This window comes from Pristiophorus japonicus, unplaced genomic scaffold (assembly GCF_044704955.1).
Source record: "Pristiophorus japonicus isolate sPriJap1 unplaced genomic scaffold, sPriJap1.hap1 HAP1_SCAFFOLD_725, whole genome shotgun sequence".
Taxonomy (NCBI): Eukaryota; Metazoa; Chordata; class Chondrichthyes; family Pristiophoridae; genus Pristiophorus; species Pristiophorus japonicus.
The window spans coordinates 96,118-102,973 of record NW_027254640.1 but is presented as its reverse complement, the minus strand read 5'-3'; the positions used below and the strand labels follow the sequence as shown (position 1 = coordinate 102,973).

The 6,856-nt window shown below is 50.3% G+C and overlaps 1 protein-coding gene across 1 annotated transcript in view; it reads right to left on the bottom strand.

The window, feature by feature from the left end:
- Positions 1–6,856, bottom strand: part of LOC139256444 (terminal uridylyltransferase 7-like) — a 122,130-nt gene that overhangs the window by 25,862 nt on the left and 89,412 nt on the right. The gene's annotated exons all lie outside the window — the stretch shown is intronic.

Sequence of the window (6,856 nt, the reverse complement as noted above, 5' to 3'; positions counted from 1 at the left end):
GGGGGAAGAAGGGGAGATGGGGGGGGGAAGAAGGGGAGATGGGGGGGGAAGAAGGGGAGATGGGGGGGGGGAAGAAGGGGAGATGGGGGGGGGGAAGAAGGAGAGATGGGGGGGGAAGAAGGAGATGGGGGGGGAAGAAGGAGATGGGGGGGGGGAAGAAGGAGATGGGGGGGGGGAAGAAGGAGATGGGGGGGGGAAGAAGGAGATGGGGGGGGGAAGAAGGAGATGGGGGGGGAAGGAGATGGGGGGGAGGAGATGGGGGGGGGAAGGAGATGGGGGGGGGAAGGAGATGAAGGAGATGGGGGGGGGAAGAAGGAGATGGGGGGGGAAGGAGATGGGGGGGAGGAGATGGGGGGGGGAAGGAGATGGGGGGGGGGAAGGAGATGGGGGGGAAGGAGATGGGGGGGGGGGGGAGAGGAGATGGGGGGGGGAGAGGAGATGGGGGGGGGAAGGAGATGGGGGGGGAAGGAGATGGGGGGGGGAAGGAGATGGGGGGGGAAGGAGATGGGGGGGGAAGGAGATGGGGGGGGGGGAAGAGGGAGGAGATGAGATGGGGGGGGGAAGGAGATGGGGGGGGAGGAGGGAGGAGATGAGATGGGGGGGGGGGGAGGTGATTGGGGCGGGGGAGAAGCTGAACGGGCCGGGCCCGAGACTTCGGGCAGGGCCCGTCCCCAGCACCAGATTTACAGGTAGGTGGCGTTGGGTCGGGGGGGTGGTGGGAGGGAGGTCGGTTCGGTTCGGGTCGAGGGGAGGGAGAGGGAGGTCAGGTCAAGGGGAGGGAGGTCATGTCGGATCCAGTCCGGGGGCGGGGGAGCGGGGAGTCGAGTCCGGTCTGGAGGCGGGGAGCGCGGTCGGGTCCGGTCCGGAGGCGGGGGCGGGCGGGGGAGCGGGAGTCGGGGTCGGGAGTCAGGTCGGTGTCGGGTCCGGTCTGGAGGCGGGAGTTGAGTCGGGTCGGGAGGAAGCAGGAGCTGGCCGTGGGAGGAGCCTTATTCACGCAGCCCCAGTGACGCCATTCGGCCAGGGCTAGGGGCTGCGTGCTTCGGCCCCTCCCACCCACTTTTGGGCGCCTGGAGCTACTGTACATGCGTGCCCACTGTAGCGCGCATGTGCAGAGGTCCCGGCACTGTTTTCAGCGCAGGGACCTGGCACCGCCCCCTACAGCTCCTGCTGCGCTGCGCCGAGGGCCAGAGGACCTGCAGGGAGGTGGAGAATCTGGAGGTTTTCTTTAGGCGCACTTTGTGGCGCCCAAAAAAAACCTCGTGGCACTTTGTGGGGGAGCTCTCCCTCCCCCTTCTCCTTCTCCTTCCCCCCCCCACCCCCGGACTAGATCCGACCTGACCTCCCTCCCCCCGACCTGACCTCCCTCCCCCCGACCTGACCTCCCACTCCCTCGACCGGACCTCCCTCTCCCTGACCCGACCTCCCTCCCACCACCCCCCCGACCCAACGCCACCTACCTGTAAATCTGGTGCTGGGGACGGGCCCTGTCCGAAGTCTCGGCCCGTTCAGCCTCCCTCCCCCTTCTCCTTCCCCCCCCCCCCCATCTCCTTTCTCCCCCTCCCTCCCCCTTTCTCCCTCTACCCCTCCCCTCGCTGTCAGAAACACAGACACTGACAGACAGAGAATGAGAGACACACACAGACAGACAGACAGAGAGATAGAGACACTGACAGAGACACACTGGGGGGGAAGACATCCCAACACGCTGTTGGAGGGCTCCCGGTGCTGCAGTCGGTAAGTAGAAAATGTCTTATTTATTGATTTAAAAAAAAAAATTATTTCTTATTAATTTATTTTGATTGATTTATTGGTTGATTTATTGATGTATTTATCATTTATTATTGATGATGGCTCTTTATTTGTAAAACTGAAGTGTTTAATGTTTGTAAACTTCCCTTTAAAACCCCCCCCCCCCATTCCCTACGTCTGATTTTCTAAAGTGTAGACAAGGTTTTTTCGAGTGTACAAAAATCTTCACTTACTCCATTCTAAGTTAGTTTGGAGTAAGTTTTCACTGCCGAAACTTTGAAAACAGGCGTAAGTGGCCAGACACACCCCCTTTTGAAAAAAAATTCTGTTCCAAAGTGAAACTGTTCTAACTGACTAGAACTGGAACAAACTAAATGACGAGAATTCCGATTTCTAAGATACTCCGTTCTACACCAGTTGCTCCTAAAAATCAGGAGCAAATCATGTGGAAACTTGGGGCCATAAAAACTGACTGCAAAAGCTTCTATAGATATGTGAAGAGAAAAATATTAGTGAAGACTAATGTAGGTCCCTTGCAGTCAGAATCAGGGGAATTCATAATGGGGAACAAGGAAACAGCAGACCAATTGAACAAGTACTTTGGTTCTGTCTTCACTAAGGAAGACACGAATAACCTCCCGAAAATACTAGGGGACCGAGGGTCTAGCAAGAACGGGGGAACTGAGGAAAATTCTTATTAGTCAGGAAATGGTGTTAGGGAAATTGAAAGGACTGAAGGCCGATAAATCCCCAGGGCCTGATAGTCTGCATCCCAGAGTACTTAAGGAAGTGGCCCTAGAAATAGTAGATGCATTGGTGGTCATTTTCCAACATTCCATGGACTCTGGTTCAGGTAACCCCACTTTTTAAAAAAGGAGAGAAAACAGGGAATTATAGACTGGTTAGCCTGACATCAGTGGTGGGGGAAATGCTGGAATCAATTATTAAAGATGTAATAGCAGCGCATTTGAAAAGCAGTGACAGAATCGGTCCAAGTCAGCATGGATTTATGAAAGGGAAATCATGCTCGACAAATCTTCTTGAATTTTTTGAGGATGTAATTAGTAGAGTGGAAAAGAGAGAACCAGTGGACGTGGTGTATTTGGACTTTCAAAAGGCTTTTGACAAGGTCCCACACAAGAGATTAGTATGCAAAATTAAGGCACATGATATTGGGGGTAACGCATTGACGTGGCTAGAGATCTGGTTGGCAGACAGGAAGCAAAGAGTGGGAATAAACGGGTCATAGAAAAATAGAAACATAGAAAATAGGTGCAGGAGTAGGCCATTCGGCCCTTCGAGCCTGCACCGCCATTCAATGAGTTCATGGCTGAACATGCAACTTCAGTAGCCCATTCCTGCTTTCTCGCCATATCCCTTGATCCCATTAGTAGTAAGGACTACATCTAACTCCTTTTTGAATATATTTAGTGAATTGGCCTCAACAACTTTCTGTGGTAGAGAATTCCACAGGTTCACCACTCTCTGGGTGAAGAAGTTTCTCCTCATCTCGGTCCTAAATGGCTTACCCCTTATCCTTAGACTGTGACCCCTGGTTCTGGACTTCCCCAACATTGGGAACATTCTTCCTGCATCTAACCTGTCTAAACCCATCAGAATTTTAAACGTTTCTATGAGATCCCCTCTCATTCTTCTAAACTCCAGTGAATACAAGCCCAGTTGATCCAGTCTTTCTTGATAGGTCAGTCCTGCCATCCCAGGAATCAGTCTGGTGAACCTTAGCTGCACTCCCTCAATAGCAAGAATGTCCTTCCTCAAGTTAGGAGACCAAAACTGTACAGAATACTCCAGCTATGGACTCACCAAGGCCCTGCACAACTGTAGTAACACCTCCTTGCCCCTGTTCTCAAATCCCCTCGCTATGAAGGCCAACATGCCATTTACTTTCTTAACCGCCTGCTGTACCTGCATGCCAACCTTCAATGACTGATGTACCATGACACCCAGGTCTCGTTGCAGCTCCCCTTTTCCTAATCTGTCACCATTCAGATAATAGTCTGTCTCTCTGTTTTTACCACCAAAGTGGATAACCTCACATTTATCCACATTATACTTCATCTGCCATGCATTTGCCCACTCACCTAACCTATCCAAGTCACTCTGCAGCCTCATAGCATCCTTCTCGCAGCTCACACTGCCACCCAACTTAGTGTCATCCGCAAATTTGGAGATGCTACATTTAATCCCCTCGTCTAAATCATTAATGTACAGTGCAAACAGCTGGGGCCCCAGCACAGAACCTTGCGGTGCCCCACTAGTCACTGCCTGCCATTCTGAAAAGTACCCATTTACTCCTACTCTTTGCTTCCTGTCTGCCAACCAGTTCTCAATCCACGTCAGCACACTATCCCCAATGTGCTTTAACTTTGCACATTAATCTTTTTCAGAATGACAAACAGTGACTAGTGGGGTGCTGCAGGGTTCAGTGCTGGGACCCCAGCTATTTACAATATACATTCATGATTTAGACAAAGGAATTGAATGTAATATCTCCAAGTTTGCAGATGACACTAAGTTGGGTGGCAGTGCGAGCTGCGAGGAGGATGCTAGGAGGCTGCAGGGGGACTTGGACAGGCTAGGTGAATGGGCAAATGCATGGCAGATGCAATGTAATGTGGATAAGTGTGAGCTTATCCACTTTGGTGGCAAAAACAGGAAGGCAGATTATCTGAATGGTGACAGATTAGTAAAAGTGGAGGTGCAACGAGACCTGGGTGTCATGATACATCAGTCATTGAAGGTAGGCATGCAGGTACAGCAGGCAGTAAAGCAAGCAAATGGCATGCTGGCCTTCATAGCGAGGGGATTTGAGTATAGGAGCAGGGAGGTCTTACTGCAATTGTACAGGGCCTTGGTGAGACCACACCTTGAGTATTGTGTACAGTTTTGGTCTCCTAATCTGAGGAAGGACATTCTTGCTATTGAGGGAGTGCAGCGAAGGTTCACCAGACTGATTCCTGGGATGGCAGGACTAACATATGAAGAAAGACTGGATCGACTAGGCTTATATTCACTGGAATTTAGAAGAATGAGAGGGGATCTCATAGAAATATATAAAATTCTGACAGGATTGGACAGGTTAGATGCAGGAAGAATGTTCCCGATGTTGGGGAAGTCCAAAACCAGGGGTCACAGTCTAAGGATAAGGGGTAAGCCATTTAGGACCGAGATGAGGAGCAACTTCTTCACTCAGAGAATTGTGAACCTGTGGAATTCTCTACCACAGAAAGTTGTTGAGGCCAGTTCGTAAGATATATTCAAAAGGGAGTTAGATGTGGCCCTTATGGCTAAAGGAATCAAGGGGTATGGAGCGAAAGCAGAAATGGGGTACTGAAGTTGCATGATAAGCCATGATCATAATGAATGGTGGTGCAGGCTCGAAGGGCCGAATGGCCTACTCCTGCACCTATTTTACATTTTTCTATGTTTCCTCAGGTGGCCAAAGACTGCACACTGGAGACGGTGTTGAATCGCGTCGTCAATGTCTGCCCTTGTTGATAAGAGGCTCCCGAGGTATGGGAAATGGTCCACATTGTCCAGGGCCGTGCCGTGGATCTTGATGACTGGGGGCAGTGCTTTGTGGCGGGGACAGGTTGGTGGAAGACCTTTGTCTTACGACTGTTTAGTGTAATGCCCATGCTTTCGTACGCCTCAATAAAGATGTTGAGTATGACTTGGAGTTCAGTCTCTGAATGTGCGCATGCGTCGTCAGCGTACTGTAGCTCGATGACAGAGGTTAGGACGGGTCTTGGATCTGGCCTGGAGAAGGTTGAACAGATTCCCACTGGTTCTGTAGTTTAGTTCCACTCTAGTGGGAAGCTTGTTGAGGTGGAGCATGGCAGCGAGGAAGATTGAGAAGATCCAGATAACCATGCGGGTCAAAGCCCTACTGGGTAGGATGGTCTTAGCTGGACAAGCAACGGGAAGCTTACCTGTGCCCTGCTCTGGCAAGCTGTGTGCCTTTGGCAGGCTAAACTACAGTGCTAGCACTGAATACACTTAGGAGGTCCCTATGCCCGAGCTCTGCCAACATGCACCCAAGATCCCTGGACTTCCCTTTGGGACGACTGTGTGCACTCCGTATTAGGTAAAAAGAAATCCTAGAGGTAGATATAGATTTTCCAGTAGATTGTAAAGACTCTTAATGGTGATGAGTATATGTGCATCAAGATATCCAGCTGATCAAAAAATAAATTCTCACTTATTGAAAAGTTATTTATATAAAATACATTGAATTGGCTGCTATGTTCTGGGATGGCCAGAAACAGATGTCCAGGAAAATACCAAGAGTAAAGCAGATGGCGGCCCTGGGCTTGTTCAAGTGGGACTTGAGTTTGGGCAAACATCATGAAAGTGGTTAGTCTGGGAAATTGTGTCACATGGGGAGAGGAATCAAGAGGGATATGATGCGAGAAAAGGAGGGGGTGGTGGTGGTGATTGCAGGCATAGCTACAGGAAATGAAGATAAGGAAAAAGCAGATGAGCAGTGTCAAGCAGCCCTCCCTTACAAAAGGGGGTTGGGGGTCCTGAATAATAGCCAACATGCACATGAATAGATACAGAGGAAGATCTTAAAGTAAATGGACCAGTGATAGAGCTAGGCATGGCAAGCAAGATTCTTAGGGAGTAAGAGTGCATGCAAGGAAGTAACATGTCCAATCCCTTGTGGGCCTATCTTGATTGGGAAGCCTCAGGGCAAGAAACAACACAGGAGAAGTTAAGTCTGAGGGAAAATAGTAGAGTTAAAGTTCAGCTTGGAACCAATACAAGGTCAGGAGTTGCTTGAAGATCACTGTTAGATCAAGGAGCCATTGCAGGAGTATAACGTTTGAGCCAAAAAAACTAAAGGAGCAGAGCAATGTCCAGTCAGCAGAAGAGTGGAGATGGATCCAGAAGTGAGTACAAGAGCACGATTTGATCTATTTGGAGCTTGATCCACACCAGTGGAAGAGCAGAGTTTGATCTAGGAGACCATCAAAGTGAAGCCCAGGAAACCAGGAACATGTTCTAGCACAGAAACCAATGGAGGAGCAGAACATAGCCCAGTGGAACAGCATGGTGGTGGACATCACCCCTGAGGAAAATT